Source organism: Saccopteryx bilineata, chromosome 2 (assembly GCF_036850765.1).
Source record: "Saccopteryx bilineata isolate mSacBil1 chromosome 2, mSacBil1_pri_phased_curated, whole genome shotgun sequence".
NCBI classification, from domain to species: domain Eukaryota; kingdom Metazoa; phylum Chordata; class Mammalia; order Chiroptera; family Emballonuridae; genus Saccopteryx; species Saccopteryx bilineata.
Window position 1 is genome coordinate 387,364,632 of NC_089491.1, and position 20,563 is coordinate 387,385,194.

Below are 20,563 nucleotides of genomic sequence, written 5' to 3' on the forward strand. Positions count from 1 at the left end.
TCAATGAACAACTAAAGCAAAGCACCTATGAGTTGATACTTCTTACTCCCTACCTCCTTCTGGAAAATTAATAAATAAAATCTTAAAAAATATATTTTTAAAATAATAATTGATTAAATGTCTTTAAAAGATACAGACATAGTCAGATCACCTATCCTTGTATGAGCTTTGACAGAGGGTTTCTTTCAAGAAATTGGTCCATTTCACCTAAGTTATCAAATTTGTGGGCACAAGAACACTCATAGTATTCTTTGGTTACATGCACAAATTGGTAGTCGTTTCTTAACTTATTTAAATTTTGATACAATTTACATAACATTAAGTTCACCATTTGAAAGGGCAAACTCTAGTAGTTTGTCACATATTCACTATGTTGTCCAGCCAGAACCATGATCTAAATCCAGAATATTTCCATTGGCCCCAAAAGAACCCTCAGACCTATCTATCAGCAGCCACTTCCCATTTTCTTCCCCTGTCATCAAGCAACCACTCTCTGTCCCTGTGAGTTTCTTTTTTCTGACCATTTTCTATAAATGGAATCATACACTATGTAGTCTTTGGTTTGTGTTTTTTTTAGCATGTTTCCTAGGCTCATTCATGGTGAAGCTTGTAACAGTACTTTTTTTATGAATGAATAACATCCCATTTTATGGCTCTACCATGGCTATTTCTTAAATATTTTGATTTACGGACCACGATTCATACTGGATATCGGGGGATACCTGGTCCCAGACCCAAACCAAAGAAACAGCAGAGAGACGCTATCCCGGTATTCAGTTTTCCCTTCTGCATGAGGGACAGTAAGTAATGAAACTAGATTATTTCCTCTGTAATAATAATTTAAAAATCTGCTTAAGTCTTATGAGCTACTGCCCACAGTGAGGTTCTCACTTCCTGCCAGGCACCAGACCGGGCAGGCAGGTGCACATGGAACAATCCTCAAAGTAGACCTCTTACCCCCATGTACACATAAGAAAGCCATGGCTTTGAGAGGTAAAGCCATTATCTCAGGGTCTGCGGCAACATGCCAACTCAGGTCTGCCCAATACCAAAGCCCACCTTAATCATCCCAGTAGCAGGAATTCCTGACCTTTTTAGGCATTAGACCCTTTGGGCAATCTGGAGAAATTTACAGACCACTTTCAGAATAAATGCCTGAAATAAAAGACATAGGATTGCCAAGGAAAGGAATTACACTGAAATACATGATCAATTTCTTAAAGAATCTGATTTGTGAAATGGTAATATGTGTTCTTCTCATTAAAACAGTAGCGGGGTCTCGTCACTGTGACCACTTTGAAGCAGCAAAGAGCATAAATGACATTTGAGGTACCTGCACAATGGCAAAATAATATGAAAACATCTGGTTAAGAAAACATCTGGACCTATACACAGGTGCTAGTAATCTGACCAAGGTCTGTTCCTTACACTCATAATGGAAGGAAATACTAAAGTTCAGTTAGAGGTGAGTGCAAGTAACAATGTCACATGTTTCCTATGCAAGCCCATGGACCCTGGGGTGAGAGTCTCTGCCCCCACCCCCAGGAATGGGAACGTGGGCCAGGAGAGAAGGGAGATCCTGCCCCTCTCAGGGCTGCTGCTGCCCTGGAGGTCCCCCATATTGAGCAGTTCTGGCATGAGGAGGAATCACCGTCCTGCCCACTATCTCTGCCGAGTTCAGAATTCCTCAAATCTGCTTCTTTTCTGGGAAGCTCCCAGAATAGCATTTCAGTTTCTCATGCTGGCCTCCGTCTGAGTCTTGTACACCCTCTCGTTCCCTGGGCAGTTCACTGCCTTTGAACACAGCCCCCTGTGAGGTTCGGGGAGTTTCTCATCTCTCATTTCAGACTTCTCATATGACTTCAGAAGGGCAGCCCCCACGGCCGTTCCCCGGGGAGAGGGGGAGGCCCCAGCTGAGGGTGTGGTACAGAGGCCCTGAGTGGGCACCCAGGGCACGGCCCAGACAGGGGGGCTGTGGGGGGCACACGGCTCCCTCTGCAGAGATCCTTGTGGAGAGCAACAGGTTAGCCATGTAACCTCCCTGGACCCCAGCTTCTTCGTCCATAGGATGGAAAATGGGCCTCTCCACACTGGCACATTATGGGGTGGGAAATGGGGCAGCCAGAAGGCTTGCCTACACCCCCAAAGCTGCTGAGAGCTCCCTCCTGACCAGGTGAGACCTAGGGAAAAGGGGTGCCAGGAAGCAGCAGCACTTTCTGGCACCTTATGAAAAGCCCAATGCCCAAAATGACCTGAGGCCGGGCCAGAGCTGGGACCCTGACCTCCTCACCCCCTTCCCGTTCCTCCCCTTTAAATCCAGGCATCTCTCCAATCTGGGGGCCCTGGAAAGTCCCTGCCTCTCTCAGCCTCAGTGTCCCTATGAAGGGGTTTCTGAGGGGTCCCTCCAGCTCCAGTCTGACCCAGGAAGGATGAAAGATTTCCCTTCCCGGCCACATCGCCCCGGTTTGCCAGCAAGAGACAGCGGCCCAGCTGCAGCAGGTCCCGCCGGGCAGGGACTACTCTGCTTCTGTAGACCCAGCCTGGTAAAGGTGGGGGAGGGGAGCGTGGGGCCGAGTGGGGAAGGACAGGTGCAGGGAAGCCTGACTGCACAGAGGCACACGCTCCAAGTCACCGACACCATCGAGATGGGACCCCTGTGTCCACGGTTCCCTAGACCTGCCCCCTCCCCACGGCAGTGACCGGGGTGGAGGACGAACGTGGCCAAGGCCAGAGGGTCAGAGGACAGAGGATGCGGAGGAGGGGGCGGGGCCCCCGTAAGGAGGAGGCTTGACAGGCAGGGCTCAGCAGAAATACCCTTACAACAACCTGAGGCCCAGACTGATCAAAGAGGTTCAAAAATAAAAACAAAAAAAGTTAAAATGTACATCAGCAGCCCCAAGGTTTCCTGTTGTTCTAACAAATCAGCAATGATTTCCAAGAAAAGCAAGCCGCGCTGGGCTCGCCCTGGGCACAGCCGCAGAATTGCACATCTGGCCGGTGCTTCGAGAGCATGGCGGGACAGGGCACAGGATGTGGCAGGCCGCCCGAAAGCTCTGCAGAGCGAAGGCCCAGGAGCTCTCCAGGGGTCCAGCGGCCTGTCTGCGCCTCCGGTTTCCTCAGGACCCCCGGAGAGCGGGAGGACCCCCCATGCTTAGGGGACCCTGTCAGGGGACTCGGGTGGGCGGGGTTTCCCCAGGCCTGTCTCGATTCTCGGAGAATTTCCCGTCAGCGGGGTGTGGGGGCTCCAGAGAGGCCCAGTGGGGCCAGGTGTCCTGAGAGACTGGGCGCAGACAGCCCAGGAGGGACAAGGCACCCTCACAGGTGGGCCCCCAGCCACCACCCCTCCCCACCCTGGCCGGCCTCTCTCCCTCTGGCTGTAAAGAGTCTCACAGGGTCTCGGGCTTTTTCAAACCCCCCTGGAGCAATGGGCAGAGCCCAGAGCTGGGACTAAAGACCAGTGCCTGCAGCCGAGGACCCATCCCCTTTTACCACGGCCACCGGCCCCCTCCCTCAGCCTGCCCTGCAGCCACACCCGGCCCCTGCCTGCTGCCCCCCCACACCCTAGGAACACACAGCTGGCCCTGGAGAGCCCGTCTCAGCCGAGTCCCACACCCTCTTCGCCCCTCCATCTGTCACCAGAACCTTCTCGGTAACACCTCGCCCCTCGCCTGCCACCCACCGCCACCTTCCCTGCCAGTTCTTCCAGGCAGGGAGACTGGGGTTTGTTCCCACAGAAAATCGGGCGACCTTACCTGACCCATGCAGGTTGGGGACAGTTCAGCCCTATGCAGACCTGGCATGCCGAGACCCCACTGAGCCCCACCGGGGCCCGGAGGCAGGCTGTGGGTGAGAGTCAGTCGTGTGTGGAAGGAAGGGAGACCGAGAGCCCAGTCACATCTGCCTGAATCCTTATTCTCCACGATCACACTGAGCAAAAGAGTAACAGTTCCACAACACCACCTGCTGTGCCACAGGGGCACCCATTCTCTCACACAGCGCTTGCTTGTGCCGGAATGCCCACCTTCCCACGCCTCGGGACCTCCTCCACACAGGGGGCAAGGCAGACACCTGAAAACCCACGACAGCCCAGGGACAACACAAAATGAGAACCTCTCCCCAGGGACACAGGACAAATGTCACGAGCTTCTGTCCTCCAGAGATGGTCACAACATCTCCCACCCCACAGTCCCACCACCTCCCCATCTGGCAGTGGAATCTAATCACCCTCCCATACCTCTGGGTGGGCTTCAGACGACTTCAAACAATGGAGGACAGTGGAGGGGACACCATGTGGCTTTTCATGCTAGGTCATTAAAAAGAACACAGAAACGTTTTCTTTCTAAGTGACTATGGCCACAAGACATTTTGCTGCATGCCGCGGTAGACCCAAGGGTGACTCATACACTACTCTTCATTTCAGATATTCAGCTTTGCTGAGGCCAGGACACAAGGTGCCCTATTCTGAGGACTAGGATGGCCACAGCCACACACCAGGAACACTCCTACCTCAGCCCCTTTGCACATGCTGTGCCCTCTGCTTGGAGTACTCGTCTTGCAGATGTCCACTTGGCTCGCTCCTTTGTCTCTGTGCAGTTTTTATGTTCTATTCTCCACAAGAACTTCTGGCAAACTCTACCTCTGACATATCCTGCTTTATTTATCACCAACTGATACACAAAATATGGGACTTATTCTTCATCGTGCTTATTCTCTGTCTCTCCCCTCCAGCCCCATTAGACTGTAAACTCCATGAGTGTTGCAAAGAGTGCCTGACCCATACATACGTGCTGGATGCACACGCGGATACAGAATGAGGAAGGCCATGGCACGGAGGTTTAGAAGAAGATAAAAGAAGAGAGAAACCCAGGGGATCACACACGTGTAGCTGAACTGAGCTACGGATGGGGCTGTTCTCACGTGAATCATCAACCTGACCCCACAGCAAGGCCTGGGACGCAGCATCTCACCCCGATGGTACCTGGAAGTCTCACTCGGTTAAAACCAGGCTGTCTGGTAAACCCTTGCTCCTCTCTGATCTTCTTGTCTCTTGGAAGGTTGAGAACGTGGTGAGAAAAACTGTTCCGTCTGTGTCTGTGATTCTGACCAAGAATAATGAAAGGTTAGTGAAACAGGAGGGAGCGGAAGACAGGGAGACAGTGAGCATGTCACCCCCAAGTTTGGACTAATGCATCACAGAAGAAAATGCTAGACATAGTCAGACACTGATCTTGGACTTTAAGAAAGAGGAATCAGAGAGGATGGCTTTACAGGGAAAAAAAAAACAACTAGGAAAATGAATTCCTGAAGACACAGTCCCAGGGTCCCATGAGAACGTAGAGGGGCCAGATAGACTTTCCGGGGTATACACAAAAGATGAAGGGAGGTCCCAAGTTAGAACGACCACAAAAGAGCGGGAGTGAGCAGGCACGAAGGAAGGCTTGAGAGAAACGCTGAAGACATCAGTAAGGGCCCTGGAGTTATTTCAGAGCCTCAGCTTGGAGAGGTGAGGCTAACTGCTCAGGACAAGGACAGATGCCCAGGGCGGGGACAGGGGGGGGTGCAGACCCCTCCACAGCTACTCCCTCCACCTCTTTCCTCAGGAGGACGTTTCTCCTCCTGGGAAGCATGGATCAGAGATGGTTTCTTTAGTCAGATCTACGTGAAGCGTCTATTATTGGATGAATTTTACTTGGATGGGAGGAGTGGTGTCCAGAAATCTCAAGGAGTTCATGGCCAGACGGGTAGATCTGCACACAAAGTGTTAGGCGTTGCAACAAATACAAAAAAAAAAGAGAGAGAGACAGAGAACTTGATAGAAAAAGAAATGGGTGAAAGACTTGAATGGGCCCTTTACAGAAGAGGATATCGAAACGGCCAATCAACACGAGAAGGCACTCGATTTCATCAGTCATACGAGAAAGACCAATTCGAATAACGACACCATGCCACCGGGCAGCCACCAGCATGGCTCAAATGAAAATCGGGGGAAACCCTGTTTATGAGGCAGTACAGCACCTTGAAGCCCCAGGGCTGCAGGTGAGAGTGTAAACTGGCATTGTCACCTCCCAAATGAAAGACTGGTCAGCAGTCCCCACTAAGGCAGAGCTGAGCATGCCCTGCGACACGGCTGTCCCGTTCCGGGGAATGTCCTCAAAGGGCCATGCGCCGGAAACTTCACAGCAGCATCATTCCAAATCACCTTCAAACCAGGCCCCACCCAATGGGGGCGCTGTCCCAGTGGAGGCTGATAGGGGCCCGTGCGATAGGAACATGGAGGAGGGAGAAGGTCGGTGAGTAAAGCTTCTCGAAGAGGGCAGCTCCCGAGGGAGCTCTTTAGGAGGGAGACGCTGCCCCGGGGTCCAGGCGTGGTGGCGGGAAAATGGACAGGCGAGAGGTGTGAGCCAGCGTGGCTCCTTAGGGAACGGCTGGGCGCTCAGCCCCACTGCAGGACAAAGCAGGACACGGGCAGCGCCGAGGGGCAGACTGCGCACGGCTTTACCCACCAAGCGGGGTGCTTAAGGGTTTCCTCAAGGGCCATGTGGGGCCACTGCCCAATTCCCAGCTGGCACATCTGCTTCCCAGGTGGAAAGGCCCCATCCACCTGGGACTGAGATGACCCCAGCAGCTGGAAGAGAAGGGTCCGGCACAGAAGGTTCGGAAGTCAGGCAGGGAGCTGATGAAAACGAGTTGAGTATTGCAGATGAGGGTGAATACACCCCAGAGTCATAAAGAAACCTGAGGTTGTGAAAGGGAACTGCTTCTGATAATCTCCAAAAAAAAATCAGAGAAAACGAAAGACGTACAAGAGAGACAGAGAAGACCCTAGAAAAGGCTGTCCTAGCTCCGGAGAACAGGAAGAAGGTGAAATCGTGGAGACTGTGGTCTCTGAGCCCGCCAGCCCCCTCACAGTGTTCTCTACACAGAATTAAGGGGCAGTTCATGAGCACTCAGCAAAGGATCTACGGATCACCAGGCGCAAGGATGGACCTACCAGCAAAACAGCTAAGACAAGAAAACGCCACAGAAAAGAGTCCATCTGGATTTTGGCAAGTCCCACTATAGTCTCATGACAATGGAGACAAATGTGAGCTGAATGGCAACACGGATAGATGGACCCACCGCTGACTTAATGCCCTCACCCAGCGGGTGTGGAGAATCTTTATCTACAGGGATATCTCTCCTAAAATGCCAGACGAGCCGTGCTTGTGCATTTTTAGAACGTGCCCTTTTAAAACTGGGGGCAAAATAGAAATAACAAAATGTATCGCTTGAACCACCCTTAAGGCACAGTTCTGTGGCATTTAGTATATTCACACTATTGCGCAACCATCACAGAACTTCATCTTCCCAAACGGAAACTCTGTGCCGATTATATACTAATTCCCCATTCTGCCTCCGCCCAGCCCATTGTAACCATCATTCTACTTTCTGTCTCTGAGTTTGACTCATAGGTACCTCGTGTAAGCGGAATCATACAGTATTCATCCTTTTGGCTAAATGATATTATTTCATTGCACGCATATACCATACTTTGCCCGTTTGTCTGTAGATGGGCATTTGGGTTCATTCCATGTTTTGGTACAGCGTGCCATTTTTTTTTTTTTTTTGATGAATGGTTTTCAATAGGGCTTAGAAGGCATGCTTACTTTATGACAGAAGGGGATAAAGAACATATATCTGACCGTAAAGATTTCAGAAAGGTCTCAAACCAGCAGAGTTCAGATGGGGATATGACTCATAATTGTCCTTTTATGCCCATTCTTCTCTCTTCTATAGTAATAACATTTTTTGGAAATTTTAGATTACATTTCCCAGGTTTTCTTGTAACTAAATGTGGCCATATGACTACATTCTGGCCAAAGGACTCTAAGTAAGCATTGGTGATGGCCAATTTCCACATGCTTGTAAATGGAAGAGGCATGCCTTCTTCCTCCTTTCTCCTCCTCCTGCTAGCCGGAACGCGGATACAATTGTAATTGCTAGAGCAGCCGTCATGGGCCACGAGAGGAAAGCCACACATCGAAGGAGGAAGGGGCCACCACATAGAAGGAGCGGAGGTTGCTAGCCCGTGTGAACGACATGTAAAGTCTGGATGCTCATTCTAATCCTACCACATGAGAGAGAAACCAACCTCCAGCTCACTGAAGGCACTATTCTTTTATACTAACTAATATTTCAGTCAACACTGAGTCTAAGAAGCAAAATGATGTGTTTGTTTGCCTGTTGCTATGTCATTTAGACATAGCTGGTGGGATTTTCCCCGCCTGTGTAGAGTACGTCCTATGGTCTGACCTGAAATAAAGACCACATGGTGGACCCAAAATTCCCTTGTTAGGGCACACCTCATAAAAGCTGAGGTCATCCTCCAGAGTAGCCACCTCTGTGTGTCCGACTCTGGGGCAGCAACAAGCAGAGATGAAGTTATTTGAAGGTCAGACGTTCTTTGGAACCAACTGGGTTGGCCAGCTGGCGCTGAAGCAATTCAAATCAAGAGAGCAACGTTTTGGTAAATGAATCTGAGATCACCTCTTACTGGTCAGTATAAAAAGGGGCCATGGAAATGAAGCAGGGGGGTTACAAAACTTCCTCCTTGAACAAGAGAAAACAGCTTAGTGAAAAATAATGTTCCCACAAGGCAAAACTAGGGACACAGTAATAAGATCAGGGGTCGCCAGGGGTCGGGGGGGGGGGGAAGGGAGAGATGACTAGGCAGAGCCCAGAGGGATTTTAGGGTAGTGAAAATACAGTCTTCGCAGGAGCCCCTAAACAGCTCCCAGGGAGTCTAAGCTCCCTGGCCTCACTCGTTCAGAGATGCATTTCCTGGTGCCACCTGCACAAGGCCAGTCCTTCCTCAGCCCCGCCCCCCAGGCCAGCCTCTATCTCTTTCTTTATTATCAGTTTCTTTTCAAGTTATTTTTTCCTTCCTTTGCATTTGATAGCAAACCTCCCCACACAAACCAATGTTATTGCACCGCGACCCGCAGGCTGATGTGTTGATGACACAGGGGTCCTTTGCACTCTGCCCTGCAGCTGGGCACCTTCGGGTTCCACATCCTTTCTCTAACGGGCTCAGAGGAAGACTTCACCACAGAAAACAGCCTCGGGTCGTTCGGAGTCAAGGGGTGTGGGTGAGCCCCAGCGTTGGGTCACCCACGCTTGGGACACCCACTCACCAGAAAGGGACTATAAAGTATTGATATTTCTGTCTCCAGGGCTGAGAGAGTCTGAGGCACTTTTCCAGACATTTCCAGCTGTGTGTGTTGGGGCCAGAGACACAAGGGGTCTTGGACACAAGCTTGTGTTCTTGGGGATGTCACGGTGGGGTTCTGGGCTGGTGGGGGGGTACCCCACGGTGGCCCTTGGAGGAGCAGGGAAGCTGGTCTCAGCTTCCTCAGCTCTCAGGCAGCTCACTGCTCTGGTGGGCTTTCTTCTCAGGTGGGCGTGGAGAGGGCACTGCTCTCCGTGTTGGTGAACTCTGCATCAGAACGGAGGGTTCTGTCTCCTGAGGAGTCCTTTCCACCCTTCCCCCTCCCTCCCCCCTTCCCCTTCTTTTCCCCTCCTCCCTCCGAAAGCCTTCCTTCCTCTTCAAAGCATAATTCCCCTCAGAAAAGAACACTGGCTTACAGCCCCTCACTTGGGAACAATAGAAGAGAGTGTCTCATGCTCTCAACAGTTCTGCCTTAGACTAGTAGGCCACCTCGGTGAAACAGCTTGCAAGTGCTAAAGGGTAATATGCAAGTTAATAACAAGTATTAGCAATACTTTATTTTCTCCCAATTTAGAAACCTGAGTTCGACACCTTCCTTGACCTCCCCCAGGGTCAGCATGGCCAGGCAGCCCCCGGGGATGTCTGAGGAGTCCCCAGGGAGCCGGCCAGCATCTCTCTCGGCCCTTGCCCCTGAAGACACAGCTCCCTATTGCCCCACCGCCTGTCCTGTCTGGCAGGGCCGGCAGGACAGGAAGCCCTTCTGCCTTGTAAACACGGTGTTGCAAACAGATACTTCCCCGGGCTCCTGTAAAGTAGAGGTCACTGGCCTGGGGGTGGCGTGTCTGGGGACAGTTTCCCAGGCCTCTTAGAGAGGTGAGATTTAAGGTGAGACTTAGAGAGCCGTTCACCTTAAATCTGCCTGATTCCCAAGAAGTGGAGGCTCAGCGTCTGCAGCTTTCCAGGGCAGGACATCGGACTTGCCCATCTAGAGGGCAAAGACACATGGGTTTGCACCTTTAGATGCCCATTAAGGCCGGTGAGGGGCCCGCAGGGTGCAGTCCCTGAGGGGGAGGGTGACTGAACCGCACAATGACATCAGGTGGGGGACAGCTCAGCCACAGTCCTTCACTCGGCAAACACTGACCGGGCACCACCCAACACGGGCTCTTCCAGGCGCTGGGGAGCCCGTGCCGAACAAGGCAGTAGGGAAGCTCGCCCCATCAGCAGAGGGGTGGGAGAGGCAAGAACACACACTGGGTCTTGGGGGGAACCGAGGCAGGCAGTCCAGCTGGGGGACAAGATGAGAATTCATGGAGAAGACTGCAAGGGCGGGACGCATCTTTGAAACGTGAACAGAAGACGGAGGGCTCAGGACTTTCCCTGCGAGGCACGGTAGCACCCAGGCCTCCAAACAGGACGGAAGTGTTTTCATAAGAAAAATCTCCTGGTGAAGCAAGACAGAGACTGTGGCTCGGAGGCACCACGAGCAGGCGGAGGGCGACCGTGACGCAAGCCGGGTCAGATGGCAGAGAGGACGATGGGGAAGTGAGAGGAGCCAGAGCCCCAGGGAAAGGAAGCGCCGTCAGAGCTCGCGGAAGGAGACCAGACTCCACGGCGGGCACACGCGCAACTGAGGGCTGATGTGCCCTGGAGCCCAACACCTGCGACGGACAGGCCGTCACAGGCAACGTCACTCCAGCGAACTTAAGTCATAAAAACACTGGCTCGGTTGTGGAGAACGGAAAGATGGAGGGGAGACTCGAGGTGACTCTGAGCTTTCAAGACTGGGCATCTGATTTCACTCAGGACCAAACGGGAAGTCCGCAGAGGAAGCCCACTCCGTGGATGAGGAGGGGGCAATGGACATGTGTCGAAGATGAAGCAGCGAAGGCAACCGGCCTGGACTTGGAGGAGGAGAGAGTCTGGGTGAGGAGGACAAGCACACCGGGCACAGCAAGAACCGGAGTCCGCAAGGAGCAGTAGGAGGGGTACGGCTCCAGGCCGACGTGTTGGACATCCAGTGCTACAGAAACCTCAAAGAGAGATAGACGCAGGTTGGGAGGAGGCCATAGGGATGTGCCCGTCACCAAGTCACCAATGACCTTGGAGGAAGCCATCCACTGGAGAAGCATGCCACTATGGTCTGAAAAAGGACTTGTAGTCTCTGGGAGTCCTGCCCCAAGATGGGCACCGTGAGGAGAGGAGCAGGTCCCCTCTCTGCTCAGCGCAGCAGAAGTCACAGGATGGCAGAACAATGGAGTCTATCTGACCCAGGAGGGAACAGGCTCGAGGGGATGAGGAGGGAAGGAGGGATACCCTGGATCAGACAGCACCTCTCCCGTTCCAGTCCTGTAGCCTGAACATTACACCACAGCTGTTTTCTCTTCGTGACAAGAGCAGGCCAAGAGCAGGCCAAGGACAGCTCTCTGAGCTTTTAGTTTTCTCAGAATGAAACTCCCGAGACGTTAGTATAGAAGTGAATACAGAATGTAAAGGCCTATGAAACATTGGCTCGAAAACCCCATGAACAAGAGGCCATTCATTCCCAGCTCAACCTGCAGGTTGGGTTTTGAGAACTTACCTCGGTCCGCCACTGAGGGAGGGGATTCTCAAGGGGAGCTTAACCAGTTTATTTTACCAGGTGTTGGGAGGAGCCAAGAACAAGAGACCCCAAGCATAGCCCATAATTCAGCACAGGATGTGGGCGAGGGTCACTGTGTCAGTGATGGCTCCAGGGTCTTTGATCGTGGATAGCTATGATTTTCTAACCCTCAAAGTACTCCTGCCTGGGTGAGAGGGGGTACAGGCTGTGAAGAAAGGCTGCGGGAATTGTGAGGGAACTTCCCAGTTTTGGGATTTGTTTATTCAAGGTCAGTGTACTTCTTAAATTCAAATTATGTTCTCAGAACAACCAATTTTCATACAACCAGTCAGACACAGCCAGTATGATTTGGAGAACTAGAGATGCTTAGAAATGGAATGATCTTGGTCTTCATTCTCATTTCTACGTCTGACATGTATTCTCCTGAATACCTCCCCGACATGGAACTCATTACCACAAGGCCACTGTTGTTCTATTCTGGATTTCCCCTAGATCTCCCGCGCAGGAAGATGAAGTCTATTTCCTCACAATTTCCCTTCACTGGTCCCTTTTCCTTCCGGAGAGAGACCCGCCACAGAGCAGGTCTTCACCTTTTCCAAAGGATGCTGTCCTTCAAACATCCTAAGAGAGATATTGCTTCTTGTGTCCTCTTCTTGGAGGAAAACATCTCCACTGCTTTAACGAGCTGGTATATGGCACCCGGATCTCGGGGACCTTTCTCTGGGTAGAAGGTGGTTTATCAGCACCCCCACTGAATGCAGCCCCTGGGGTTGAATTGCACTCCAGATGGCTCTAGCAGCTCCCTGTGGAAATGCACCGAGAGTCCAAGATGGCTCTCAGGAGCCAGTGTGGGAGCCCTGAGGCGACGGGTGCGTACCTGGGAGAACCCGGGAAGAGAGGAAGCCCCGGGAGGAGGAAAAGATAGGCCATACTGATAGACGTGAAAACTCTACACAGCAAATCAAACCTAACTGTGTTAAAAAAAAATAAGAGCCCTGGCCGGTTGGCTTAGCGGTAGAGCGTCGGCCTAGCGTGCGGAGGACCCGGGTTCGATTCCCGGCCAGGGCACACAGGAGAAGCGCCCATTTGCTTCTCCACCCCTCCGCCGCGCTTTCCTCTCTGTCTCTCTCTTCCCCTCCCGCAGCCAAGGCTCCATTGGAGCAAAGATGGCCCGGGCGCTGGGGATGGCTCTGTGGCCTCTGCCTCAGGCGCTAGAGTGGCTCTGGTCGCAACATGGCGACGCCCAGGATGGGCAGAGCATCGCCCCCTGGTGGGCAGAGCGTCGCCCCTGGTGGGCGTGCCGGGTGGATCCCGGTCGGGCGCATGCGGGAGTCTGTCTGACTGTCTCTCCCTGTTTCCAGCTTCAGAAAAATGAAAAAAAATAAATAAATAAGACACCTTGACCAAATGGAGTTTGTAAGTACAAGGAGTGCTCAGTATAGGGAGGCTGACAGAACGCATCCCAGAAACCTATCTCAACGTGGAAGAATACAAGCATTTCCTAGTAGATGCTTAAAGAAGTATTTGGCAAATTTAACTTCCATTCCTGCTTTTGAAAATTCTTAGAAACAAGGAATCGAAGCAAACACGCTTCACACATGGCACCTGACTTCAAAGCACACTAAAGACCTGTGACCTCATCAGAGAAACAAAGCCCGAGCCTTTGCGAGACCCTGGGAACCTGGCGGGGGAGATAGGCCGGATACTTGAGGCAAAGAAACAGCAGGGACTGCCTCGGGGCCTCCCGGGCCACTTCTGTTGATGTGAATAGCCACCAGCACACATTTTCTCCGACCCTCCCTCCTAGCCTTAAATCTAGTTCTCTCACTGGGGGCGGGGGGGGGGGGGGGGGGGCAGAGGGTGTCTTGTAAGGACACCACCTGCACAAGTAATGCTCTTTAATCACCTTGGAAATGGGTTGAATTCAAGACTTGCTGAGTTACCCAGAAAGCATCCACATGGCGGGTCTCCGTGGGTGGTCAGGGAGCTGCCTGGAGATCTCGCCTGGGAGGGACCAGTGGCCTCCTCGGCAGCTTCCGGTTTCCATGCCAACCCCCATCACCCCTGGCTTGCCTCTGACAACAGCTGGGGCCTATTCAAAGAAATCGGCCTAGAGAAAGTCCTGTTTTCTAGAGCAGGGGTTACTAAACTGGGGTAGGTGGTGGACAGCGAGGTCTCAGAAGATCCTGAAGTCTTACCCGAAACTTTGAGAGAGGGAGAGCAATCATGTAAGCGTGCGCACCCACACATATATATGCCTTTGGGGTGGGGGAGCAGATGAGCTATCATTTTTGTCCGTTTTTCAAAGAAGCCCTTTATCTGGAGAACCTCTGAACCCCCCTCTAGGAGCTGTGGGTGCCGATGGGACCTCCCAAACCCAGAGAGTGCAGAGAGGAGGCAGGCCGCCCCAGCCAGGCTGCGTGGAAATGCCTGTGTGAACATTCGCCTGACAAGAGTCAAAACCACCAAGCCATTCAGGGACAAAAACACTCAGACCCCAAATCCAGAGCGACGTCTGCACAGCCGTCCTGGTCTGGGGCAACCACGGGGGATCAAGAAGAAGGAGGTGGGGGCTGACCACGTGACTTCACAGGTGGTACAGAAAACCCTGCAAGAAGGGCAGCACCCCAGAGGGTCGCAAGGAGGTGCCCACACACGGTGCGGTGGTCTCCAGTGGACAGGGCACCCGTGACTGCAGGGGGCCGGCATGGCGGCCCAGCGGGCGAGGACCCCCGCAGCCGCCGCACAGTAGCGCTGAGATGTGCTCTCTGGTGATGAGAGGCGTGAAGGAAAGGGGGACACCCTGTCCTGGCAGGTATGGCCTTACTGTGGTTAAGCTGTACCTGGGAGTCTGGGTAGTCAGAGGAGGCAGAGGCACAGAACAGGCCCCCCGTCCGTGCCAGACATCGGGTGACACACTCACCGGCAGTTATCTCAGTGAATTCCCACAGGACAGGAAGGTCTGCGCACAACCCCCCCCCCCAACGAGAGCTGTTGAAAGGAATACCTCAGAGGATGCACCCCAAAAACACTCAGCACGTCTCTGCTAAATGTTTTTTTTATTAGCTATTACTATTATCAGTATTAGTATTTTCTTGATTTTGTATCTCAAGCCTCAACCCAAGTATGATTTCCTTAGGAAAGACTTTCCTTAACCCCTAAACTACATCGGCTCCCTTTACATAATCTCACAAAACGCCGCACTTCCCGTGATTGCAATTAAGTGATATATGTGTCTAGTGTCTTGTCTACTAGACTGTAATGTCCATGAGGGTAGGCAGTGTCATTTCCATGATACACGGACTTAGCCACGGTTGCATGGCTAGGAGTGAAGGACTCAGGCAGAAGCGAGAATCCCTAGGTCCATGGGCAGAAGTCTGAAGGCCACCGTCAGCCCCCAGGCAAAGCCAAGCCCTGCCCCCCACGAGGAAACCACACACACTTATTTGCCTAGATCAACAGCAGCAGCAAGAAGACTGGGAGGACATGAAAATGAAAAGCACACCACTCCCTCCTGGCCCTACCCTGCTGCCCTCACAGTGCCCTGCATCCAGGCAGCTTCCACCTTAGTGTGCATGGACCTCTTTCCTATGCGACCATAGGAAGTGTCATGACCGCAGCTTACCAGCCACACTGAGCATCAGCTGGCTCTGGTGAGCAAGCCACCAAGTCATTGGTCAGACCCTGCAGGGCAGGGCAGTCAGTGCTCTGGTAGGAGAACATGGTGAGGACATAACAGGTATGGTGAGGACAGGAGTGGGCGTGCAGTGCTGTGGAATGAGGAGGGGGTCGGGGGAGGCTTCAACGATGATGACGTTTGAGCTGGGTATCCAAGGACGGATTTGTGGTTCACCAGGCAGGTAGAGAATTCTCACATATGTGCCTTGACTGCGGGGGGCTTCATAGCAAAGGGCAATGGGGGGAGAAGAAATAGCACATGCAAAGGCACTGAGGTTTGCCTGAGCTTCAGAAGGGGAAGCAGGCTGGGTGGCAGAAGGTCTTGCGAGTCATGCTAGCGGGTACCAGCCTTCTCCAGAGGACGGTGATAGCTCTGCTGGGTTTGCAGTTGAAAAGCTACTGGCTCTAGTTTATTGTCCTGCATCACCATGGCAGCAGGAGAGGGGCTGGAGTGGGAGTGGGGGAGGCTGGAGGCTGGAGGCAGGAGTCCTACCCTGAGGCCAAATTTTAAAGCCTAAAGCCTAGAACCCAAATTGGTAACACCTAGGCTCAAGGAGGACCCAATGTCAGCTTTGTGCCACTGAAGTCACTCATTTCTTCCTATTCATTGCCCTCACCTTCCTATTGGGTACACCCTGCTATAGCTATATCTCACTTATCCAGAAGCCAGGTAACTGATCATCTCGACTCTCCAGAGCCCAGCTGCTAGCCTGCAAGCAGACAGGGAAGGCCTGCGGACCACCACATTTATGCCCCAAAAGTCATGCCCTACAGAGCGTGTGCTTCACACCCAAAGGCACAGGCAGGCTGCTACTCCAGCCGAATCATCTCTGGTCAAGAGCAGACGCCAGCCAGAGTCAGCCCAGTGCTACCGCTTTCCAGCCATGAGGCCTTGGCCCTCAGTTTAGTCACATGTAAAATGGGGCCACCAGTTGTGGCTACTACCGAGTGTGGCTGTGAAGATTTAAGAATATGAAATACGAGGGGAAAGGGCAAAAAGAAAGGTGAAAAGAAAAAGGCAGAAAATATGTCCTGAGCAAACCCAAGGTATAAAACAGAATGGCAGGTGGAACCATGCGATGTTTTCAAGAATGTATTAAGTCAGTCGCAGTATGCGACGTTTACAAAGGCAAGCAACACATTTCACAAAGATTTCCTTTAAAATTAGACATATTAAAATGTTTCGGTGTTTAGAAGGTAGAGCTACTGGAAAAATCAATGTATGCAAATTTACTTTGGGAATGACAATTCTGCGAGTATCTGAATACATCTAAAGTGCCCCTCAAGCCTGACCTGTGGTGGCGCAGTGGATCAAGCGTCGACCTGGAATGCTGAGGTCGCCGGTTCAAAACCCTGGGCTTGCCTGGTCAAGGCACATATGGGAGTTGATGCTTCCAGCTCCTCCCCCTTCTCTCTCTCTCTCTCTTCTCTAACATAAATAAATAAATAAATAAATAAATTAAAAAAAAAATAAATAAAGTGCCCCTCAAGCTCGACCAGGTGGTGCTGCAACAGATGGAGCATAGGCCTGGGATGCTGAGGACCCAGGTTTAAAACCCCGAGGTCACCGGCTTGAGTGTGGGGTTACTGACTTGAGCATGGGGTCACTGGCTTGCTATCTTGAGAGTGGGATCATAAACATGACCCCATGGTTGCTGGCTTGAAGTCCAAGGTCACTGGTTTGAGCCCAGGGTCACTGACTTGATTGAGCAAGGGGGTCAATGGCTTGGCTAGAGGCCCCCCCCGCCCCCGGTCGAGGCACATATGAGAAAGCAATCAATGAACAACTAGAGTGCCACAACTATGAGTTAATGCTTCTCCTTTCTCTCCCTTCCTGTCTGTCTGTTCTTGTCTGTCTGTCTCACTCTGAAATAAATAAATAAATAAATAAATAAATAAATAAATAAATAAAGTGTCCCTCAAAATCTTTAAAGCATCCATCACATCTAACAGAATCTAAGAGGCCATCAATTGTAAGATGCAGCATTATTTTGTGTGCCACTAAGAAGCATTGCTACCTGTTACAGTGGTGAGATGCCCTAGACAATACATGCATCTTGATCTCAGAGATGTTAAGATATGAATGTCCATCTTCAAGTCAGTGGAAATCTGAACATGCAATATGTTTGCTGGGATAGTGCTTCTTCTTCCCCTTGGGCAGAAGAAAGGTGCATTTTTCCTTCATCCACCCCTACTATCTCCATCTGTGCCAGGGGCTTAGATCACTGTACCTTGCCCCTCCAGAAGCTTCCTCTCTCAAAAAGGTGATCCAGGCTTCGAGTCACCCACAGCTCAGCCAGACAAAGTCTTCAGGTTCCCAGGGGTCCCCCAGAGCTACCAGCTCAGCCCGTAGGGGCGAGCCCCTGTGAACCAAGGCCAAATTGCACAGCTTTGGTGCTCCACAGAACCCCTGCTGGGGCCTCCAGCTCTGAGCGACCCAAGCTCTCCTTCTCGCCCGCTTCTCGGCCAGCGAGCCCCATGATCAGTGACTAACCCCGCGGTGTGGAGAGTGGTTCCCACAGCCAGCCTGCTCAGCCGCACTGTGGAACCCCCTCATCATTGCCCCTCTAGTAACCCCAAACCCACTTTTGCCCAGTGCCACCTGTTACTCTTGTAAGAAACAAAAGGGTGCATGAGAGGAAGGGAGCAGGCAGGGGAGGCAGAGGTGGCGGCTTCCACTGCAGCCTGGGAAGAGAAGATATTGATCACCCCCCACCTAAGCTAGAGATAAGGGGGAAGGATTTCTTAAAACCCAGTGAGGCCCAGCACACAAAGACCGGGTGCCTTCCTTCCCTACAGACCGGGCCAGTTAAGCTTCAAAAAGCAAGGGGGGCTCTCGTAAAGCGGGAAGAGGGAGCTTGACCATCCCACACCATGGTGGCCACACCGAGGAAGAGGTAAGCCCTGGCTGCTGCCCACACCTTTGTTCTGCAAACACCCGTGGAGCAGCTCCCATGGGTAGTCGCACTTACCACGCTTTTCTCATTTAATATTCCCACCGCCCCGTGAAGTCACGATTAGACCCATTTTACAGACAGGGAAACAGGCTGGGAGGGGGGGGGGGCGGTAAAATGCTCAAGGTTACACAGCCGGGATTGGCTGGAACTCAAGGCTCCTTTCCATGTCACAGGGAGTCCCCAGGCAATGGCTCCGGGACCATCACTTCTGGAGTTGATTCCGATTTTAGAACCATGCCGGTGCCAGCCCCGCCCCTGGAGAGGTGCGCTGTGGTGCTGAGGTCCAGAGGACGTGTTTTAACACGCTCTGGGAACCGGTGCCTCTCCAGGCAGGCCTCTCCAAGGCCGGGAGGAAGGCGAGCCTGCACGGAAAGGTCCGGGGTCCGTGGGGGCAGGTGCAGGGAGACGGGAGAGATTGGGAGAAGGGCAATCCAGAGGGGCTTTGGAGGCAGACCTGGCCTACTTTTAGCCCTGCTTTTCCCTAGACCCACCCCTCCGCTCTGCACGGAGGCTTGTTAACTCACTAGATACCACATCCTGCTGCTTTCATCTCGCCTTCCTTTTTCCCTCTGAACAATCTCCTTCCTCCTACTGACCTGAACTTCTTGCTTATTTACCCCAGGACTGGGAAGGGCCAGCCCGCAGGCGCACGCGCAAACACAGGCACACACGCACACACAGAGTCACGCAAGGGACAGCCCGGGTGTAAACACATCCTCTGACAGTGCCAAGCGTGCAATTCTCCAAAGGAGCAACCACAGCCTGGGGGCCCACGATCGCTAGCAGGGGCGGGCTGGGGCAGGCACGTCAGCGACTCCCAGGTTCTGATGACAAAGGACCCATGAGACCAATGCTCATTGAGAGTTCTCAGGAGGGGTGCAGACTCCTTGACCCCACGACACTTGTGGCCACTTGGCGGCCTGCGTAGGAGGCAGGAAGCTTGGGTCACACTCGGACCGTACAGAAGCAGGTGGTCCAGCAGTGGTCACCCTCCCTAGACGAGAGACAGTCCCCGGAACGCCCCTTCTGTCCCCAGGATTATTGGAAACGCAGTGTGCGGATCCTGTGTCCCGGCAGTGGCGGCTGTCCACGGAGCCGTAGGACAGCAGGATGTGTCACCAGCCGACCCGCTGCGGCCGCCGGTCTGTGAGCCCACTGCTTCCCGACCGTCCCCTGCCCGCGCGCGTCCTGCCGCGAGTCCCAAGCTCGCCCCGGCCCCGCCCACCCGGCCTCGGCCGCGCGGCCACACACCTGCAGTCCCCGCCGGGCGCCAAGCCCTTCTCCAGCGACGACTCCCTACGGTTCGGCGGACGGTCAGAACCACCGCACCCGGGCTGGAGTCGCGCGGCAAGTCCCAGCATCTATCCGCCCAGGCTGCGCTCCGAAGGTGGGCTGGGGCGGGGCCACGCGTGGGGCGGGGCCTGGGAGCCGCTGGTCACCCAGTCGGCCCCTCACGCCCCCTGGTGGCGGGGTAGCGCATGCGGCTCTAGTCCCCGTGTCCTCCGAGTCTGGTCGCAGCCCGCCCAGCGTCGGAGAGGCAGACCCCAGCCCTTGGGCCGTCTGCCCTCGGAAGGAGCAGGCCCTGACGGGTGGGCGGCCACGGCCGGAGGGGTGCCAGCCCCGACCGCCAGCGCCCCCAGGAGTAAGGTGCGGTGCCGCGGGCGCAGCGGAAGCGCGGTTTGGTCCCCCGCAGGAGAGGTGGGCGGAGCAGGAGCGAGGCTTGGGGTGGGGGCTTCGGGGAAGGACGAGAAAGAGGAAGCTCCGAAGCGTTGCTTCCTTCTCTCTCTGCACCCCAGCACCCCACTTCCTTTTATTACTTCTATTTTCTTTCGATGCTCTTCACATTGAAAATGCATGCACCAGTTCTGGGCACAGAGACGCCCTGACCCTCACCCTTCTGCAGAAACCTTCGTAGAAGCAACTGTCTAGACTTTCGGCACTGCTGCGTCAGCCTCCGATCTGACAGTCCCGCTGTCCTTCTGCAGTGGCTGTCACTCCATCCATTTCCCGGCCCCTGCAGGGGAAGAGAGGTCACTTCTGCAGTCAAGGCCTCGTCTTACCTCCCTCTCTCTACGCGCAGACAGCGGAGCAGATGTGGTTATAGTACCCAGAGTGATT

At 53.3% G+C, this 20,563-nt stretch overlaps 1 protein-coding gene across 1 annotated transcript in view; it reads right to left on the reverse strand.

The window, feature by feature from the left end:
* The window catches only part of LOC136327270 (phosphoinositide 3-kinase regulatory subunit 5-like), a 59,932-nt gene extending 39,869 nt beyond the window's left edge, over nucleotides 1-20,063 (reverse strand). Inside the window, exon 1 of the mRNA XM_066264306.1 lies at nucleotides 19,697-20,063. The gene's annotated coding sequence lies outside the window, so the exon portion shown is untranslated. The remainder of the gene's footprint in view (nucleotides 1-19,696) is intronic.
* Between the last annotated feature and the right edge of the window lie 500 nt (nucleotides 20,064-20,563).